Here is a 23,196-nt window from a genome sequence, read left to right on the forward strand (position 1 = left end):
AATACAACCCAGTATCTTGCTAGATCTGTGACCTCTGAACTTAGTCTTGGCCCACAGCCAGGAAAATGGACATGTTCTGGAAGGTGCTGAGGGTTCTTTAGTCTACTGGACAATAATCTCGCATAGTTTGTCAAGGCACTAAGGACAATATGCACTGGTGACTGAGAGCAGTCCCCATCCCTCTCTCCAGAAGACAGTAAGACAACATGATGAATAACTCGACAAAGGTCAAACAATGAAATAATGTGTGTCCCCGAAACCTCGTATTTTCACATTTCCCTCCTTCATTATAGCACCTGGAAGTTATGGAGTGAATATGCAAAAATGAATTACCTTGCCAATGAAAGATATTATATAAAACCCAAGATGTTCCTTAGAAGCAAGATAAGCATCACAGAAATGAGCATGGAACCAGAGAGAGCTTGGAGGGAGAGAAGGAGTTGGAGCCATTCCTCTAGTGCCTCGCGGAGGCAGAAATCACTTAGTGTGGCTCTGTCTGACCCCCGTTCTTAAATGGAGGGCAACAAATATGAATTTGTTTAAAGCCCCTGAAGATCCTGTAATGAAACTAGGTGTGTCCTGTTGGTGCAAATATTTTTTATTTTTTATTTTTTTTTTAGGGATGAGAGAGAGTGAGAGAGCGCGTAGGAGGAGGGGCAGAGGGAGAGGGAGGGAGAAAATCTCAAGCAGGCTCCAAAACGGGGTGGAGCCCAAAGCCAGCGGGATCTCATAACCCTGAGATCCTGACCTGAGCCAAAATCAAGAGTCCCCATGCTTAACTGACTGAGCCACCCAGGCGCCCCCTGTCAGTGTGAATATTAACAAAAAGAGGAAGGAGTTGTCTGATATTGGCCATGGTTTTGTCTATTAGAAAAAGGGGAAATTGTGCTGCTCAGACACAAAGCTCTTTTCTTAATATTTTCATAAATTTCTTTAAAAATTTTTATAAAAACAATTTTATTGGGGTATGACTGACCTATAATACTAGTTTCAGGTGTACAACATAATGTCTTGATGTTTGTATGTACTGAAAAAGGATCATCACAGCAAGTTTAGCTAATATCCGTTAACATATACAGCTACAAAATTTCTTTTCTGTTTATGAGAAATTTAAGATTTATTCTCTTAGCAACTTTTTGATTTCTTTTTTTATTTTTATTTATTCATTTATTTTTTTGGTGACACACAGAGATCACAAGTAGGCAGAGGTACAGGCAGAGAGAGGAGGAAGCAGACTCCCCGCTGAGCAGAGAGCTCGATGCAGGCTCCATACCAGGACCCTGGGATCATGACCTGAGCCGAAGGCAGAGGCTTTAACCCACTAAACCACCCAGGTGCCCCTTTTTAAAATTTTTACTTACTTATTTATTTATTTATTTGTTTTTCTCTTAGCAACTTTTAAATATGCAATACAATATTATTATTAACTACATTCACCAGGCTGTACATTAAGTCAACATGATTTATTTGACAAGAAATTTGTACCTTTTGGCTCTCTTCACCAACTTTGCCCATTTTTCTCTCTGTTCTCTGTATTTATGAGTTCAGATTGTTTTCTAAATTCCACATATAAGTGAAATCAAATGGTATTTGTCCTCTCTCTGACTTACCATACTTAGCATAATGCCCTTAAGGTCCATCCATGTTGCTGCAAATGGCAAAATTTCCTTCTTTTTTTTTTTTAATATTTTATTTATTTGACAGAGAGAAATCACAACTAGGCAGAGAGGCAGGCAGAGAGAGAGGAGGAAGCAGGCTCCCTGCGAGCAGAGAGCCCGATGTGGGGCTCGATCCCAGGACCCTGGGATCATGACCTGAGCCAAAGGCAGAGGCTTTAACCCACTGAGCCACCCAGGTGCCCAAAATTTCCTTCTTTTTTAATGGCTGAATAATATTCCAATGTGTGTGTGTGTGTGTGTGTGTGTGTGTGTGTGTGTGTGTGTACATGTGTTCCTTATCCATTCATCCATTGATGGACACTAAGGTTGTCGCTGTATCTTGGATTTTGTGCATAAGGCTGCAATGAACATAGGGGCGCATATATCTTTTTGAGTTCCTGTTTTCATTTTCTTTGGATAAATACCCAGAAGTGGAATTGCTGGGTCATGTGATAGTTCTAAGTTTTTCTTTTTTTGAGCAACATCCATATTGCTTTCCTCAATGGCTGCACCAACTTACTTTTCCACCAACAAAGCACAAGGGTTCTCTTTTCTCTATATCTTCTCCAACACTTGTTATTTATTATCTTTTTGATCATAATCAATCTGACAGGTATGAAGTGATATCTCATTATGGTCTTGATTTGCATTTCTCTGGTGATTTTTGATATCTCATTACAGTCTTGATTTGCATTTCTCTGGTGATTTTTGATGTTCAGCATCCTTGCACACACCCACTGGTCTCCTGTGTGTCTTCTGTGCATCTCCTGTGTGTCTTCTTTGGAAAATGTTTATTCAGCTTGTTCAATTTTTTTTGTTTTATTTTGGTTTGTTTTTCTTTTGTTTTATTTTTTTGCTATAGATCTGTAGAAGCTCCTTTTATATTTTGGGTATTGACCCCTTTTCAGATACATGATTTGCAAACATTTTCTTCTATTCAGTACTGCACTTTTTCATTTTGTTGATGGTTGCTTTTCTGTACAGAAACTTTTTACTGTGATGTAGTTCCACTTACTGACTTTTGCTTCTTTTGCCTTTGCTTTTGCTGTCAGATCCAAAAAAATCATCAGCAAGATGAACGCCAATGAACTTATTGCTTATATTTTCTTCTAGGAGTTTTATGGTTTCAGGTTTTATATTCTAGTTTTATTCCATCTTGAGTTAATTTTTGGGTCTGGTATAAAATAGTCCAGTTTCATGCCTTTGCACATGGTTGTCCAGTTTTCCCAGCAACGTTTATGGAAGGGACTCCATTCCTCACTGTATATTCTCGGTTCCTTTGTCATCAATTAATCAATCATATCAATGTGGGTTTATTTCTGGCTTCTATGTTCTTGTTTTTTAAAGATTTTATTTATTTATTTGACAGAGAGAGAGAGTACAAGCAGAGGGAGTGGCATGGAGAGGGAGAAGCAGGCTCTCGCTGAGCAGAGAGCCCAGTGTGGGGCTCGATCCCGCGACCCTGGGATCATGACCTGAACTGAAGGCAGATGCTTAACTGACTGAGCCACCCAGGTGCCCCAAGCGTTCTCTGTTTTGTTCCATTGATCTATTTGTCTGTTTTTAGGACAATACCATATTTTTTTGATTACTATAGCTTTGTAAGTAGTTTGAAATTGGGAAGTGTGATGCTTCCAGCTTTGCACTTCTTTCTCAAAATTGCTTGGTTTATTTGGTGTCTTACCTGGTTACATATAAATTTTAGGACTGTTTGTTCTACTTCTGTGAAAAATGCCACTGAACTTTCGATAAGGATTTCATTGAATCTGTAGATTTTTGGGGGGTAGTTTGGACATTTTTACCATACTAATTCTACCAATCCATGAACATGGACCATCTTTTCCATTTATTTATGTCTTCCTCAATTTCATCTTTGTCTTATAGTTTTCAGTATATAGCTCTTTCACTTCTTTGGTTAAATTTATTCTTGGTAATTTATTCATTTTGAGGCAATTGTAAATGAAGTTGTTTTCTTAATTTCTCTTTCAGATAGTTCATTGTTAGTGTATAAAAACACAACAGATTCCTGTATATTGATTTTGCATCCTACTACTTTACTGAATTCATTCATTAGTTCTAACAGACTGTTTGGTGAACTCTTGTGTTTTCCTTATATAATATCATGTCACCCACAAATAATGACAGTCTTACGTCTTCCTTTCCATTTTGGATGCCTTTTATTTCTTTTTTCTTGCCTACTTGCTCTGGCTAGGACTTCCCATACTATGTTGAATGGAAGTGGTGAGAGTGGGTATCCTTGTCTTGTTTCTGATTGGACTGGAAAAGCTTTTCACTTTCCCCTACTGAGTATGATGTTAGCTGTGGGCTTGTCATATATGGTCTTCATTACGTTGAAGTATGTTCCTTCTACACCCACCTTATTGAATACTTGTATACAATATCTAACGGGGGCTAAACTACAAGGCAAGTACTAATGTATAACAATAATGCATTTGCGTCTCCATAAATAGATTCTGAGCATCAGAAGCCAGTGCTTCAGCACATGCATCTATTCCTACAGGGAAATGAATTATGGATCCACAGTAGTAAGGAATGGAAGAGAATCAAACCATTAAATATTTATATTTGTATTTTATATAAATATTAATATTTTATTTTAAAAATATATTTATTTTATATATTCATATATATTTTAAATAAATTATATATTTTATATAAATATATAAATATGTATATTTTCTCCACTCCATTTTTAGTCTAGGGACCTAGATAATGAGACCGCGATTGAGGTAAGTAAGACATTAGTACTTGTCCAAACTCCACTAAGATGAACTGATTACGGTTCTTACACCCACCAGTTGTGTGTGTTGAATTTCGGGTCATAAAGTGAATAGAAAGAAGCTGTCTTATTTCTAACATTTACATATTGGGCAGTAAATCTTTGACTCTATGTCCCTGGGATTAATCTCTGCACTTCTTAATCCACCCAATAGGATAAATTTCCCACAGCTAGTACTTAATAAACATTTGTCAAATAAAGGAATAAATTTATTTATTCATTAAAGATTTTATTTATTTATTTAACAGACAGAAATCCCAAGTAGGCAGAGAGGCAGGCAGAGAGAGAGGAGAAAGCAGGCTCCCCGCTGAGCAGAGAGCCCGATGCAGGGCTCGATCCCAAGACCCTGGGATCATGACCTGAGCCAGAGGCAGAGGCTTTAACCCACTGAGCCACCCAGGTGCCCCTAAATTTATTTTTAACTATGGGAACTTTGGGGAAAGGTCCATTTCATTCTCACAATTCCTTTATGTAGTTTCCTTAACAAATATGTGGGGGAAAACCCACAATGGCTCACTTTTTATCCTAATTCACGCAGTCAGTTTATGTAGCCGAAGGCACTGAGATTTCCTTAACATATGTTGCTGTGTCTTAAATTTCAGGACCTTTTCGCATTTAGCTCATTCAATCCCCACAACAACACTGTGGGGCAGGAGGGCCCGGTACCATTACCTTGTCAGTTGAAAAAGTTTACATACAGAAAGACTGAGCACAGAAGTTGCAATAATGACTGAGTGTGGAAATCCAGTCTAAACCGGCCCCTGGGCCCACATTCGTTCCACTGCTCTGCAGGGTGATCTAGTGTTTCTACTGGGTCCAGGTGTTCCCAGCACACCCAAGCAAGGTATGGCTTTTAAGGAGCATTTAGTGCAATGAATCTTATGCCCCTTTCTTTTTAAAGATTTATTTATTTATTTAGGGAGCAGAAGTGGGGGATGGGTCAAGGGAGAGGGAGAGACAGAATCTCAAGCAGACTCCGTGTTCAGCATGGGGTTCTATCCCACGACCCTGAGATCATGGCCTGAGCTGAAATCAAGAGTCAGACGCTTAACCAATTGAGCCTCCAGGTGCCCCAAACCTTATGCTTTTCTAACGCAATGGTAATAAACATAGAGGATAGATAGTACATTAATGAAAGATTGATTAAAAGATGATGTTTTGGCTACTAGTATTTACTGATTCCTTTCAAAACTTCATTTCAAATGAAGATTGAGTTGAAAGTAGACAGACTAAGAACTCTGGAGGATTATTTTATTTTATTTTATTTTACTTTTTTGAGGTCATCTAAAGAAGAGTTGATTTTTAGCAACCCTGAAATATGGTTTGTAGAGAAAATCTTTCAAAAAGATTGTGGCCAGTAATTGGCAAAGAACAGTCGCAAAACTTAGTTGATCTCACTGCCTCTATATCCCTCCGTATAGGTTTTTAACTATATAATGAAATTTTTACCTAATAATTCAAACTGAGGGAAAACTGAAAAACCTGAAATGTGGGAATATGGGAGGGAGCTGAGAATCAGCCAGATTTCTTGACCTTTCTAGATTTGAGTTTCCCAAAAATTTTCTCAAAGATAAATTATATGTGCATCTATTTATGTTATCAGTAATTTCTAGAATTAAAAGCCGAATTTCTAAATGCAACATTAACAACTTTTTTTCTGGCTTCTATACATTAGTTTTGCACTTCAACATTTACATTGCAAAGGCAAGTAGAAAAGAGTGTTTCGATGGAAATGTACAATATGACCTGTGCTAGAGAAGGAGGGCCAGGCAATACAGAGTCCTTCTTTGATGAAGGGTGGGATAGTACCAAAATCTAGCCTACCTCTTAGCGTCCCATCCAAAAAGAACAATCTTGGAATATGGAGGCATCAAGGACACTACATCTGTTTGCTGCTAGTTTTAGAGACTATCTTAGTCCATTTGGGCTGCTAAAACAAAATACCACAGACTGGGTGATTTATAAATAACAGAAATTTATTTCTCACAGTTCTGGATGCTGCCAAGTCAAGACACCAGCATGCTCACGTTGGAGGAGGGCCCCCTTCCTGTTTCATAGCTGGTACCTTCTCGCTGCGTCCTCACATGGTGACAGGAGCAGAGGATCTCTGGGGGGGGGGGGCGGGGGGTGATGTCTGTTAGAAGAACACTAACTCCATGGCTGAAGGCTCTAGCCTCATGACCTCATCACCTTCCAAAGGCCCCATCCCCTAACACCACCACATTGGGCATTAGGATTTCAATAAATAAATTTTGGGGGGACACAAACATTCAAACCATAGCAGATACAAATAACTGGAAGATTTAATTAAGAAATCACATTGCAACAAAAGACAAAAAGAGCATTCAGAGAATGCATGAAGTAAACATGAAGCAGTGATCGAGGTCTACAAGAAATGGATTTCTAGTATGTCAGTGCCTGACACATAATAGCTGTTCAATAAAGCTGATATTTCTGTGTGTGAATAGATAAATGTCTATCTGTCCAGAGCTGATCTTAAGCAGAAGACACAAAGTTTCTCTGATCAGCTTCATCAGCCTCCAAGGAAGGGTCTCTATGGACAAAATGGAGGCCAAGTAGCGACGTCTGCCCACAGGGGCGAGCCCAGAGCAGCACCAGAGGCAGGAGCTGGAATGCGTAGACTACGGAGCAATCCTGCTCTCTCAGACTCCCAGGCTCTCTTTTGCCTAGAGGGGAAAACCTTCCAAAGCCAAAAGGACATAGCTATCACAAATCACTACCCGAAACATAAAACTGACAGTTGGTTTAAAGTAAACCCGGGCAGCGTGAGTAAAGGAAGGGTTTGATGGTAATCCGAGGATTCATGTAACACGAGTTCCTGTCACCGGAGCACTCAAATGTTACCTCCCAGTCAGGCTTCAGAAGCAGGAGGCCACTATCCCAGCAAGTCCAAGGCCGCCAAGCTCTAAACAAACATTCCTTCTACAAGCCATGGGACTCCTTACTCATGTCAAAATGGAGAAGTTTACTGGGATGAGTGGGGCATGGGACTGAGTAATTAGCAGGAATAATTGGAAAGCCTCTTAAAATGATAAAGTATGATATTTATCAATAAGTAGATATAAATAATAAACCATAAAGTACTTGGAGCTCTAAGAAGCCACTTGAAAATACGCACTAGATAAATTTAAGAGGTATTATAAAGAATAAGGACGACTGCTTGTTATAAAGGGAAGAGCTATAAAGACAGACACCAGAAAGTGTGTCTGGACAACTATTTCTGGGTAGGTAGCAAAAGGTCTGCTGATGACAAGCCGAAGAAAGGAAAGGAATCCCCACGGAACTCACGGACTACCTAGTTGATCAAATAACTAACTTTGGTTCATGAACTCCTAAGACTTAGCAAACAACATGTTTACAACCGAGCAGCAATTTTTGGCCTAATATTTTGTCAAGGACCACTCATGGGCAGATGGGAAATCTTGAGAAGGCCACAGGTGACTCTACTTAAGTTAGGCATTAACATTCGCATGAAAAATGGGCCAAGTGTATTATTGCTATTTTTAAGACAGACCCGTGCACACACAGCTGCTTTTCCACCTGTTCAAATGGCCAGGGTGAAGAGGTTCTGTAACTTGACCCTTGCCCACGAGTGCTCAATGGACATGTAGAATTTGGTGCCCTTGGGGATCCCTATTGCTTAGTGTTTTTTTTTAAGAGTTTATTAATTTATTTGACAGAGATCACAAGTAGGCAGAGAGGCAGGCAGAGAGAGAGAGGTGGAAGCAGGCTCCCTGCTGAGCAGAGAGCCCAATGTGGGGCTCGATCTCAGGACCCTGGGATCATGACCTGAGCCGAAGGCAGAGGCTTTAACCCACTGAGCTACCCAGGAGCCCCTGCTTAGTGGTTTTGATTCCAGGGGATCCTAAGGAGTAAATGGCACACATGTAAGGACGGTTGTAGGGGGAGCAGACTAGTCTTCCTCATAGGAAGGTGAGGCCAAGATGGGGATTCACATGACCCTTTGGCAGAGATGAAAGAGAAACTCAGATGGTTCAGGAAAGGGTTCCCCAAACCCCCACAACACTTTCACAGCTCTCCCAGAATGTGCAGGTGCTTTAAATGTTACATTTCTTTATATGTAACTATGAAATGAAATCATCTGCTTGTTTATTTGTTTATTATCTGTTTCCTGCACCTGAAACGAAGTCACACGAAAGCAGAGACTCACCCCATTTTAACACGACTTTGGAACAATGCGTGGCATATGGTAGACACTTAATAAGCATTTGTTCAATGGCTCGATTTCGCTGGGAGGCACAATCTTCTTGGTAAGGGACCGGATCTCAGTGGCTCACAGCTCTCTGATACAATTTGTGAAACATTTCCCATGCTCGACTATGGAAACTAAGGCTCGAATCCCTCAGGACACAAAGATTAGGAGGGCCGGTTCCAAGCTATAAGTGAGGTATAGAGTCACTGAGATGGAATGATAAGCTTGGTGTTTTAATCATTTTTTTAACTTTAAAGTACCCTATATATGGGTTTATTAGACAATCAAGTGATCAACAGATGTATTTCCCTCCTTACTTTCCATAACGCTTAAGTTTGGGATTTGATAAATTCCAAGTAGGTAGGACTGGGTGTTGACAATGACGTGCATGGAAAAAACTTCCAGAATCGAGAGCAATGCACATCACAGAGTGTTTTTTTGTGACGTCCTGCACAAAGCCAGTGTCCTTAATGGGCAGGGATTAAGAATCGGAGGCCAGTCTCATTTTGCTTTTGTTCATTTTCAGGAGGAGATCTACACCACGTAGTTCAGTCTATAGCCAACCGTGCCACAGTGCCAGGAGTGGGCAAATGCAAATGCCAGGGAAGTCTGGCCTTTCATGCCTGTCACTCTCTGGGGTTCCCGAGGTCGACAGCAGCTTACCCTCTTATCACTTCCATCCTCTGTCTGTTACTAGAAATAAGACAGAATGCAGATTTCCTTAAGTCAGTTCCTCAGGGGATGTAAACTCACTTTTGAAAGTGTATTAAATTGACTTTGTTTTATATGGCAGGGCTAGACGTTCAACATAACTTTGACTTTCCTATTACTGTTTATACACACACACACACCCCTATGCACCTATGTACATATCACATTAAACATAGTTACATATATTAATCATACTAATATTATATATAACTCATATATGTAATAATACATACATTAATGTTGGTATGATATGTATGGTAAACGTTCTAAGAACGTGACTGAGTTCTGATCTTCAAGGGAAGCTTCTAGAGGCCAAAGGGACACTAGAGATGAGACGGAAAGTAGCCCACAGCTAAGGAAGGAAGGACATTGCATTCCATACTAGAAACTCACGCCAGGAAGCCAGGACCGATTCTGCAGTGTCTCTGGCTCTAGATGGATGGCTGTTTTGGAAGGGAGACTCCAGCAAGAATGCAGACAAGTTTGGGAGGCAGGGAGGGCACTAGGAAGGCCACCATACAAGTAAGAGAGGACGAGGTGGCCTTCGAAGTGGTTCGTCTGTTTGTGGACCATTGCCCATCAGTTGGGCTTTACTGGAGGTGCTCCGTGTAAGATTGGATCACTCCCTTCATGGGCAAGGCAGCCAGTGGAGATCATCACCCACATTACACTACCTAGGACACAGGGGACTGGGGGTCAGGAGAGCCCATGCCGACATAGGCAGCATGTGGCAGAGATCAGGAATCAGGCTCAGTCCTCTTCCCTATCCCATACTGTCTATGCAGTAGATATCCAGAAGGTAGAAAGGGGGTGCGGTTAAAAGATATAATTAGGGATGGAACCATTTTATGGACAACTGAATGGGTGGAACAGAGACAACAGAGAGGGGAGGATCATTTTGATGGTGCTAACATGTCGCTTTGGTAGATGATGATTCTGCTAACCAAGAGGGAGCCCAAAAGGCATGGCAAGGAGACAGGAAAGGTGCAGGGTCCACAGGGAACAAGCTGAACTTGAGAAGCAGGCAGCAGGCCTCCCGCATGGAGGTGGCAGGTAGTTCGAGTGACCTCTAGGCATGGGTGAGATGCTCCGGGAGGAGCACTGCGGGGACTAAATGAGAATCAGAACAAGGCCAAAACCCTAGGGCAAATGGGGCTTTGCCAGCGAGATGCCCCAGTGAAGGCACAAGCAGGCACATCCCTAAGGGGCTCAGACATCACCAGAGAGACAGAACATATGCCTCTGAAGTCTAGACTTACCTTGCTGGCTAGGAGATCGTGTATTATTGGTTTGGATGCGAAAGGAAAAAGCAGGGCAGTAACAAGTACGAGGCAGGAACGTTTCCGAAGTTTCAGGAATCAGTTGGCCACTACGCTGAGAACTCTAGAAGGCAGCCTCGTTTGAAAAGGAAGCAGGCTACTGACACAGTCATATGCCCCTGGACAAGGAGCCGGGCAGGACTGTCTGGCTTGCTCTAGCCTCAGTCTCTAGCCAAACCCTCAGCGGCTCGCCCTGACTCCTGAGTTAGAATGGAAAGGCACCCCACTGTTCTTCCTTGCCGCCCTTAACGCCCAGCTGACCAACAAGAAGGCTGCACCCAGCTGGCAGAACAGAACACGGGCTCCGAACCTCCCAAGTTCATACGCTTCCGACGGGCTGGCTGGATCCAGCAGTTCAAAAAGGCCAACAGCAAAAGTCGTTTTTGAAGGTGTCTATGAACGTTGCCAGATAAGGATTCCAAAAGTTACAAGGAACTATAGGACTCTAGACTTGGATGACGTTTCTGGGGCCGATTGTTTCCAACTTTTTAGCGAAGCACCATACACTTAGAGAAGAGAAGAGCTGTCAGTGCTTTTAAAACCAGACCTTGCTTGTAATTCCGTCACCAAAGCAGGATTTGATGAATAGAAATATCTAGGAACTAGAATGCTTGGAAGCAAAACTCGCCTGAGAGACAGTGAGGGTCCTTCGAACCAAACCTTCTCAAGAACTCAACCTACTTTTGACCATCTGCACGACCCGAATTCGGGCTACCGGTTTCTAAGGGGCCTCCCTCCCTCCAGTCCCACTGGCTCTGGACCGCGTTGCACACATCAGCGGTTGTGTGTCTGCTACCGCAACATGGTCCCCAGTTGTCTCCTGCTCAGCACCCCTCAGAGGCTCCCCCCTTCTCCGCCCTGAGGATGAAGTCCAAGTCACAGCCCATGACTCACGAGCCCCACCTCCCACTCCAGCGTCACCTGCCGGTCTTCTCGGCCAGTGCACTGTGCCCTCCGCACTGGGACCCTCTTCCCAGTCCTCACCCATAGGGTCTCCCTAGCCTCTGCGCTACGCTTCGAGATTGCCCACAAGCGCAAAACTCTCCGGCGATCCCACCCCCTCACCAGGTTTATTTCTGCGTATCCTTCAGGACTTGGCTTAAACATCGAGTGCTGGGCACAAAAATAGTCACTCAAAAATACTTGCTGGCTGGCTGGCTGGATACAGGAGTAAGTCAAGGACACCCTCCCGGCAGCAAAGGAAACACAAAGATGTCATAAGCCGGTCCCACTTTAAAAAGGAAACAAAACTATGATGTAATGAACCAACCACCCTTTTTGTATCTGAAGGACTATCGTCTTACTACCTGCAGTGGGATTCAAAAGAGGTTCTAGAAATGGCCCCTGCCCCCTGGGAACCGACAATCCTGTTAGACACACAGAATTTAGCGGGGGAGCAAAGAACACGACGGGGTCCGCCGCTGCGACATTCTCTAGGAGTTGCAAGGAAGTGCAACTTCTAGTGGGCTGGAGTGAGCTGAGTCCTTCGCGGAGGATCTTGAAGGGTACGCTTGCTCTGCGGGGGGTGTGCAAGGAAAGTATGGGGACACCCCCAGCAGGGGAGACCAGTCTGAGGAGGACAGTTTATGTGGGCGACAGTGAAGAGAAAGTCTGCATGGAACAGCACAAGGGTTGGGCAACGTGAGGGAAGACAAGAGACTAGGAAGCGTGAGGCCAGGCTGTGACTCTGGCGCATCGAGCAAAGGCATCTGGAGTCAACAAAAGAAGCGTTGGAGACTCCGTGTAATTTCTGCATCAGTGAGTAAGACGGCTCTCTGCATCCGCCAACGGGAAGGCCGGGAGCAGCTCCGGCAGCTGGTAGCTGACAGGTAGGCCGTGATGTTCCCAACGAAACACAAACAACTCTCCCAGAATAGAAAAATAACCAGACTTGGAGTCCATGTGGAACAAGGAAAGACAAAGACACTGCGACTGCAGAAATAATGTCATTTGCCCCTCCGACTGCTTTGTTACCAGGGACGACTCCAGCTCTGCTCCCCCTTTCCTGCTTTCTAGACGAAAGCTCCCAGCATACCTGTATGAGTCTGTGAGAGCTGCTGTAACAAAATATCACAAGCTGGGGGGGGGGGGAGAGAAAGGGGTGGGTGGTTGCTTAAACCACAGAAATCTGCTTTCTCACAATTCTGGAGGCTGGAGTCCAAGATCAAGGTGTTGGCAGGTTTGGTTTTTCCAGAAATCTGTCCCCTTAGCTTCCAGACACTTCTCTCAGCACCTCCTCAAAAGGCTTTCCTCTGGGCACACACCCCCTGGGTGTCCCTTCCTCTTCTTATAAGGACACCAGTTCTCCTGCATCTAACCCACAGGACCTTGTTAACCTTCACTACCCACTTAAAAGCCTTATCCTCAAATACAATCACATCTGACCTCCTGGGGGTTAGGACTTCAGTATATGGACTTGGGGGGTGGAGAGTGATTCAGTCCATAACAAGACTAATACTTGTCAAAAACAGCCAGTGAGAACTGACTCCCACGCCCTTGAACCTCCATAGCATGTGCACAAGCCCATTTTGTTTATAGTAAGCCTCTTCCAATTCTTTCCCTGAGGTGCCCCATGACAGCCCTGGCGTACATGCTCCTCTGCAGCAGCCGGTTAAACCCAACATCGACTGTGATGTATTCCTGGTGGCCTTGGCATTATTCTTGAGCCTTACCTTTCTCATGCTTTGCACCTGCCTAAATGGTCATTCGTCCTTCCTGGTTAACGCCTGCTCACCTTTAAGGACTTAAGGATTCAGTTCGAATATCACCTCCCCTGAAAGCATTTTCTAATTTACTCTTTCTAGGAGCTGGATTCGATTTCCCTTGTGATGGCTGTGTCCTGTTCGACTGGCCTGTGCTCAGTTGCACTTCCCAGATTTTCAGTTCGCTTCCTCTTCCCGCTCCTTCTTCTTCTACTTCTTATTCTTTTATTGTTTCTGGCTGGGTGAGCCACAGGAAGATTCTTAGGAGATGTGAAGGACAGAGGGAAGCAACAGTCATTCTGTAGCTTGCACACTTTGCTGCTGACGTGCTGACTTGCCTCCTTGGTGTGAAGCAGCTGCTGAGCCCGCAACCGCTCTGCCTTCCTCAGATCCTCCCTGAGCTTCTCTGACTGCTGGGCCAGGTGTGTGTTCCCCTCTGTCATCGAGGTCCCCAAGGCAGAGGCAACAAGAGCTGACATGTGTTTCAGTCCACCCTTGAATACAAGCATTCAGTGTCGACGGGTTCCAGTCTGCCCTCGATGTCCTCCACTCTGCATCCATTTTCCCTTCTTGACTATCTGGCCTTTGAATGTCAAGTTCCATCAGCCGGTGCAGGAAAATCTTACAGAGACTGCTTCATCATACTGTGTAAAATGAAAACCCCCTGTCACAACTATGTAGGCATCTATCTATTTAGCTAATCATCTAGCTACCGTTTATGTATCATCAATCTATCCATCCATTATCTGTCTGTATATCTATCTGCTATCAATTTTTGCGTCCATCCATCCATCCATCCATGATTTATCTATTATTGATCTATTTCCCTATCCATTCATTATCTATCTTCCATCTATCTATCTACCCATTCATCACCTATTTATCCATCCTACTGGCTTTGTTTGCCTGATGAACCGGATGGATATACCCCTCCTCTAAGATATTCCTCTGTACTTCTCTGAAACCTTGAATACACTGCTCTTGTACCACTTATCAGACTTCACTGTGGTACATTCAATTCTTCATGCCTTCCCTGTACCATGTTGCCTTGTAATGTACGAGAGTGGTGGAATGTATTTCTCTACTCCATGGACACTGGGCTTAACAATGTGACTTGCTTTAGGGGAGCCTGGGTGGTGGGTCAGTCGGTTGAGTGTCCGATTCTTGGTTTTGGCTCAGGTCATGATCTCAAGGTCCTGAGATTGAGCCCCATGTCAGGCTCTGTGATCACCATGGAGTCTGCTTGCAGATTCTCTCCTCCCTTTGCCCCTCCCCCTGCTCATGTTTCCTCTCTCTCAAATAAATAATCTTTAAAACAGTCGAACAAAGAACAATGTGTCTTGTTTCAGCTATTGAAATGTTAGACATTATATTAGATGTTTTTGTGTGGTTTAGTTTGGGTCTTCATTCTGTAACCTGCCAGGAGGAAAGCATGCCCCAAAGAATCTGTTTCCCTTCCCCCTGGGCCCCAGAACAAACACACACGAAGAAGATCTGAGCCCAACCCACAGCCCAGAGTCACACACAGCTGACTCATGGCCTGAAAGATCGCTACCCAGCGTAGATCTGCCAGACAACCGTTGACCTGCAGACCCATAAGTATAAGAATAAACGTGTATTGTTGTAAGCTACTGTACTGTGTAATCATTTGTACGCAGCCTTATTGCAGGAATTGACTAGCAAATTAGTTTTCTCTTCTGTACCCCAATTAGGGTGTCGGCTTCTTGAGACTAGAGGCCATGATGATAATTTCCATATCTCTTATGCCTTCCAAGATGCCACACCTAGTAGAAACTCAATAAACACTTGTATACTAAAATAAATAAACAGAGAACCAAATGATCAAAGAACCATAATGGAGAGATGCATGGCACAGGGGTGTAAGGAAGTAGAAAGTAATAGAGGTGCATGAAATGGAAACGGGAAAGATGAGTCTAGAAGCAAGGGAAAGCACGACATGGTCCATGCCCAATTAAATAATCAAAAGTTACCGGTCTTTTATTTTAAGATGCTCACATGTTCAAACGGCCACAGTGGTTCCATGTGACTCAAGCCATCTTTGAAGAGCATTTTTTATTCCTACGGTACACTTTCATAAATCCCTGGGGACGGCTCACAACCAAAGCTCCCGTGCCCATCTGTAGCCACCTCTACTATTAGGGAAATTGACACGGATAAAAAGCCTGAACCTCGTCTAAAAACAATCAGCAAACAAAATACCTGGAAAGTAAAACCTTCCTACTCCACCTTCAGGTAACCTTGTCTCTGGGTAATGATCTAATCTGATGTGGGCTGTTTATGGCCACCTTGACCCATGGATCATTTTGTTGTCCTTGAAAGCCCTGTGTGATGCCGTATCTGAAGCTCTCAGCCTGGTCAGCAGAGGTCTATACAGCCTGCTCTCCTCAGGGCAGAGTTTGGGGCTGAAAGCAGGTCTCTGCAGCAGCCGTCCTCCCAACCGTGACTGTTGTCACATTCCCTTACAGCATGTGTCATGCTTACTTATGAATTACTACTTATGAAACACATCTTGAAAGGTGCCAAATTCATTAGTGTCTTCGGGGAGCCTTTCAAAGCTTTTCCTTACATGAAACAATACACACACACGCACACACGTGTGCATATAGATCCACCACAGATACACACACACACACACACACACACACACACACATTCTGCTGTGTGCTGGAGAACAAAGAGAGGCTGCATTTTGCTTGGTGTCAATCAGCACTTGAGATTAAAGTTGCTGTTTTAAGCATTTGAAAGTTATACCCGCCAAACTCATGCTTTCTCTCCCTAAGCTCTGAACTTCAAAAGGAATACTTCATAGGACAACACACACACACATACACCCCTCTAAAAATGCTATAAGGACCTGAATGCATTTTGCTCCCATTTCTATACATGAAGGCTTGTACGCAGCACACCTGCAAAGCCATGAAGGTTGTACAAAGCTACAGGGAACCCAAACCGCCTGCCATGATACCTGAGCCATGCTGACATACATGGGACAGCATGTCGGTCGATGTGATGGGGAGCACTATACTGAATCCCACTTCCAGGTTGTTTCAGGCTGAAACAAAACTTGTTGTAACGATTACTTATCCTGCAATCTCTGGAAAATAACTTCCTTTGTATAGTCTATACTTAGCATCTTGCTACAAATGAAACTTATCAATATAACATGCCGAATTCCCACTGAGCATATAATATCATACTATTAAAACTTTACCATTAAAATGTTCTTAATTTAGATGCCATTAACTCAGATTTCGTGGTAATTTGGACATACAGTGTGAGCCTTACAAAAATAACATTTATTATTTTTAAGGATTACAAAAGCAAGCCATGTTCACAATGTTGCTCAGAAATACATATAAGTATAAAGAAGAAAAATTATCATCCTAAATCTGACTAGAGAAAAGAACTGTGTAACTTTTGGCACATTTCTTTCTAATTATTTTCAACGCATAGACTTCATCTTTCCACATAAAATTGGGGTTGCATGGATCATATTATTTTTAATCCTGGTTTTATTCCCAATATGGGCAGTTTTTCTCCCATAAATAATGATTTTTGAAAATGTGTTCCAAGGATTTCATCTCATTTTACCGATGTCCCATAGTTTATTTAGCTACTTTCCCAAGGTTAGATATTTACACTGCTTCCCAATTTTCATTTTCACGCATAACACTGAAATGAGAACTCTTAAATGTGAATGTGAGTGTTTCTGATTTTCTTTTGATAGAAGGGAACTGTGTTAAATCTTAACATATATTACCAAATTCCTTGGCAGATTTGCAACAGCTGACACTCCCCCACAGGACCTAAGTACATGACTCCACATCCTCTCAAAGACACCCCTATTTAATTTTAAATTTCAGAACGTGATGAGTGAAATGTATTACTTCATGGTTTCACTTGCATTTCTTTCTACTGAAGGTAAATATTTTCCCCTAATATTTATTGTCATTGGTCTTCTCTGATGACTGGTCACTTTGTGGGCCTTCATCATAAACTGGAGATTTTTGAATTGGGTCGTTCTATATATATTTCTGTATTTTAATTATTTTTATAAAAGGATTTGTAAATTCATAAAATTTCCCCCAGATCATTATTTACTTTTACTTAAAGTTTTTTTCCTCTGGTACTAAATTTTAATATTTTTATGGAACTACATATTTTAATAACTTTCCTTATAATTTTATTTTTTACATCAAAGGTCTGGCTCATCCTAAAAGTAGGATTTGTCTTTGTGTTTTGTTAATTTTTATTTTTACTATTTGGTTCATTTAGAATTATTTTGGTGAGTAAGCTTCAACCTGAATTTTCTTTCACAAATTTGGTTCATTTAGAATTATTTTGGTGAGTAAGCTTCAACCTGAATTTTCTTTCTTTCACAAATAGGCAGTTTTGCAAGTATCCTTGATTACGTGATCCATTCTTCTCCCAATGGTTTTCAGGGTACGATGAGTGTGTTTATGTATTAGATTCAGTGCTACTGAGTTTCTCTGTCATTCCTTATGTTGGAACCTCACTGATTTAAACAGGAGAACTTGGTATATCACCCAGGATGGCAAGTACCCTAATTTTTACTCTAACTGTGCAAAGGGAACTTCAAGTTGAAGTTTGGAACAACCTCGCCCATTTGAAAAATCTCTACTGAGATTTTGATTGGTACGTGATGGGAAAACTTAGATATATTTGGGAAAATTGAACATCATTATAATATTTGCTCTTTCCACCTGGAAAGATGGGTTGACCCTAAATTTACTAAAATCTTCATTTATTTCTGTCTCAGGGAGGACTTAATGTTTTCTTCGAGTAGTTTCTTGGTCTGTTACTACTGACTTTTAGTAAAGTTGTTGATTTAAAATATTTTTTATTACACCGTACTTAAATTCTTAGAGATTTTTCAGCCAATCACTTTGTTTTTCATGTTCATATTCATGCCATGGGCAAATGATACATTTTTCATCTTTTTTTCTAAGTACCACATCAGTATTTCATTTCCATGTGTTATTCCTATGACCAGAGCTTTCAGAACATCATTTGATGAACCATGATAATTTGTAAGCTTGCTCATTTCTCATCCAATGATTGGCTTAAAATCCCTGCTTTTATTAAGTTTATCAAGTTCCTGGTTTTCTAAGAGCACCCCCACCCCACCCCAGGATTTGGGTTTAATTTTATTGTGTATTTTTTCTAAAAAAATATTAATTAAATGCAATTACAGTGTATCTTTTAAAATCATTTTTTTTCTTATTGACCTGCTAAGGTGATGTATTTTATTAGCAGATTTTCTAAAATAAAAATATCTTTTTATTCTTGGCACAAGCCATAATTGGTTGTGGAGTACTACTCTTTTAACATATTCTACTTTTGAATTATGTCGGGGGGCATACATCAAAACAACACTGTGACCAGAAATCCCCCCATAGATGTAATTTTGGGGGGATAAGATTTTAAAATTAAGAATTTTTTAACGATGTAACTTGCCATTTTAAAGTTTAGAAAGCACATTTATTATAGTCCTGTTGTGACATATTTGTTTTCTTTCTTTCTTTTTTTTTTAGATTTCATTCATTTATTTATTTGTCAGAGAGTGAGCGAGAGAGAGAGAGCATGAGCAGGGAGAAGGGAAAGGGAGAAAGAGGCTCCCTGCTTAGCAGGGGCTAAGCCCCAGTGCGGGGCTTGATCCTAGGACCCTGGGATCATGACCTGAGCTGAAGGCAGACATTTAACCCACTGAGCCACCCAGGCGCCTCAATGACATATTTGTTTTCATTTAACTTACTTCATACAGCTAAGTAGTATGTGTGTGCCTTAGTTTAGTACAATATTTACAAATACAGTTTACATTTGGGAAATTCTCCAATTTTCAGAGACTGCTTTGAATTAGGGAGGTTTTAATGCACCCCCAGGAATGAAGAAAACAAAGTCTCTGAAATTGGGTTAGCATCTTCTCACTGCCGACCACACAATGCTTTAAAGTTACCAGCCACCTTGCTGCTGGTAGATGATGGGATTCAAAAAGATCACCATTGCCAAGAAGTCCGTCCATGGCTGACGTTCAGAAAAGCAGCAACTTAAAGCTTCTTCCCATAACATAAGTAGTTGATACACTTCTCCAGCGCTCTCTTGACATTTTCATCAGTTACTCCTTAGATGTGTGCCTTGCTACTATTGCCCGAAGTCCTCAGAGCAGGGGGCCCTCTGTGAGTTCAGTGCCTTCTTTAATAATCTACATACCTTTATATATGGCACTAGGAGCGCATGAGCACTGGGGTTCTGGATGCTAACCTGTCTCACATGTTCCTTCCAGCCAGACTGGCCAAGCTGCGGTGAGGGAGGCCTGAGGAGATCAGCTAAATCACCCCTTATGGCTGCGCCCCAGTCATGTTAGGTGTGGTTTAAACTCTTTGAATTCATGAACTCAATTTAATTTTTTAAAAAAAATCACCCATGGGGCACCTGTGTGGCTCAGTGGATTAAGCCGCTGCCTTCGGCTCAGGTCATGATCTCTGGGTCCTGGGATCAAGCCCCGCATCGGGCTCTCTGCTCAGTGGGGAGCCTGCTTCCCCCTCTCTCTCTTTCTGCCTGCCTCGTGATCTCTCTCTGTCAAATAAATAAACAAAATATTAAAAAAGAAAATCACCCAGAAGCTGTCGTGTGCACAGAGCCATATTACAGCATAAAGAAACTCAGTCTGATTATATGAGATTTCTTTCTCCTTCCTCGGTAAATTAAAATCATAATTTCTACTGACTGGGTATCAATATCTAACTAACCTCAATATTTTTAAAACTACTTAAAAATCACCCATCACACTTTTTCACTTTTAATGTGATACATGTATCTCACATAAAGCCCATAAATTAAATAATAGGAAGATGGAGTGCAGCAGATAAATCTTTATGTGATTCATCAGACTCACATTAAACTTTACTATGTCCAGATTATAAAATATCTTCATAAGATATTAGGGGGGAAAAACTCTATTGGTACCTTAACCTATCTCAGAGTCTAGCAAATTAGGTGGAAATTAATCTTTTGATTTTTTTTCTCTTTTTCATAATTCAAAATACAGAAAATATATCCTATATTTTTAAGGCTTACACTAAACAAATTCCATTGTTATTATAGGTATAAGGGAATGAAGAAAAGTGGGAATTAATTAAAATTTGGGGAAAAATATAGGAATGGTTAGAATTCCTCTCAAATGCAGTTATGCTTTTATATTTTGATCTCAATGTAGAAACGGTGTACACCAGAATTTCTAGACAGTAAGTCCATACATTTCTTGGCGGGGGGAGGGGTGTCGGGGTGCTGGGGGTCCAAATTTCCCAAACAGATATGACCTGCATGCTTCTTCAATGGCTTGACGGGATAAGGTCAATGCCCATTGGCTGCCCAGGAACAGGGGACTGCATCATCAGTGCGGCCGGCATCCTGGGAGTGCTGAGACCTAGCCCCATGACCACACTTTCGTATGTCTTCAGAGAGGTGAAGGAGAGGAGAAGGAGCGAGAAGGGGGACTGCGGGCTTGCAGAGTGGAAAGCAAGCACCAACACTTTTATATATTATGACAACAACCAGGACAAAGGGTTAAAGGTGGCTATTGCTAATTCCAAATCTCACCAAGAACATTGTTTCTGGCATGAACCGAACTCCCACACACAGCATCAAAATCCTCACAAAAGGCAACTTGTAAGAAGATGATTATGAAGCACACACATGAAGACAATGTGTTCTTTGTGATCAATTAAAGTGCAAGATTAGTCTGTAGCGGGGCGTCTCACAAAGGACCCTTTCTTCTCGGTACTTCAGAAAAGGCAGATCTGTCAAACTTATGATAATGCATTGCCATGCTGATTTAATTGTCAATTACATATTACTTAAGTGTACTTTAATGATCTATATAAAGCCTTATTTTTTTTTTTTTTACCTCTAATAGCTATTAATGGTTGTTAAAGAAAATGAAACCACTTTACTGAAATGTAATGTGGGGGTCTATTAAGAATAAGTTTTCAAAATGATAAAATAGTACCACGAAAGTGTGAACCCTGTACCTTTTAATACTCTTGAGTAGGTCAATCTTTATTCCGCTGGAAGAATATTTCCTTCAAATTGCACACAATTACAGTTTAAACATCTTCCTATGTGTTATATATAGAATAAATTTTACCTAATTCCCAGTCAAATGCTTCTCCAGAAGATGGGGAAGGAGTGGAGGCAACCTATTATAACATTTCCTCCCAAAGTTTCACAAGGTTTGCAGTGTGGCTCGTTAGGACGAACTTGGGCGAACACATTCACACCCCTTGGTTCCCTTCATCTCTGCACTTGCCCCTTGCTTTGAAAATTATTACAAGAATGAATGAGATCACATGAGAAAAGTGTCTTGTGCTCTACATAAGGACACACATTTGATCAATTGTAGATGCGGATGTGCCCCACTTAACACAACAGAAATACTTCTCTCTTTTTAAAAAGATTTTATTTATTTATTTGACAGAGAGAGACAGCAAGAGAAGGAACACAAGCAGGGACAGAGGGAGAGAGAGAAGCAGGCTTCCGGCTGAGATCATGACCTGAGCCCAAGGCAGATGCTTAAGGACTGAGCCACCCAGATGACCCACAAAACAAAAAATATTTCTTAAAAGAAGTGTTGTTGACATTCATATATTAAAATACTATTTTAGATATACTAGAGGGCCTGGCCGATTAAACAAAATTTGCAGTGAATTCCTTTAAGAGAGAAAAGTTGTTTTGTAAGCAAATTATTTCCTAGTGTATCTGTAAGCCTGACTTTTCTGAATGGTCTGTCTTTAAAGGGCGCACACTGCCCTGCTCTAAGGACCTCTGAAAATCCACGACTAAAGACAAGCTGAAAATGTACCTTGCCCTATCCTCTCGGACACCCACTCGACAAGGAGCTATTAGGAATATGAAATTAAATATAATTAGAGTCAGAATAAAACAGCATCAAGCTTATGTCCACATAACCTAAAGTAATTTAGAGACTTCACAATTATCCCTTTAACTTGTAACTGTAAGACAATTAAATAAGCCAAATTAGTGAAAGCAAAATACCTATTTTAGATCCTTCGTTTATTTTATTGGGCCGCCTACATTGATCACATTAAGCAGCTATCCCAAGTTTATTTAATTTTATTTTTACGGCCAGATGTCAAGTGTGCTGGAAAGAAGATGGATTTTAGAGTCAGAGCAGAGAGTGCAATTCTGACTCAGTGACCTGCTGTGGTTCCCTGAGCAAGTTTCTTATCTGCACCCACTCCCCCGCCCTGGAGAGCAGGAATGATGCAAACCTTACTTGCATGTTGCAAAGATAAAATAATTGAATAGATGTCAAGGACCTGTCACATAATAGACACTTCATAAGTGTTATTCTTCCTTATCATCTCTCCATCCCTGAGGTCTTAAAAAAAAATCAGCAAACTCATAAAGATGAGACTCCACGCTCTACTCAGTAGTTCAATAACTGAATGCAGTAGTACATGCAAATTGAAAGCCTGGTTTTTAAATCATTGAGGGCAAGGTTCAAAACCTACATTAAAAAATATATATATATAGATAAATATATATCTTCAATAGCGCCTAGCAGAGCATTGGGCCTTTATGGACAATAAAAATTGTAGATCGAATTTCCCAGTGCAGGGGAAAAGCTGCACTATATATGTATTTGCTCCTCAGGTCAACCAAGAAAGCTGTGAGGTGAGGGAAGATTTGTCAACTTGGGTGCAGGTTA

The 23,196-nt window shown here is 41.6% G+C and overlaps 1 protein-coding gene across 2 annotated transcripts in view; it reads right to left on the reverse strand.

Annotated features, from left to right (window-relative positions):
* The window catches only part of CELF2 (CUGBP Elav-like family member 2), an 829,878-nt gene that overhangs the window by 316,074 nt on the left and 490,608 nt on the right, over window positions 1-23,196 (reverse strand). The gene's annotated exons all lie outside the window — the stretch shown is intronic.

This window comes from Meles meles, chromosome 7, assembly GCF_922984935.1.
Source record: "Meles meles chromosome 7, mMelMel3.1 paternal haplotype, whole genome shotgun sequence".
Classification (NCBI taxonomy): Eukaryota; Metazoa; Chordata; class Mammalia; order Carnivora; family Mustelidae; genus Meles; species Meles meles.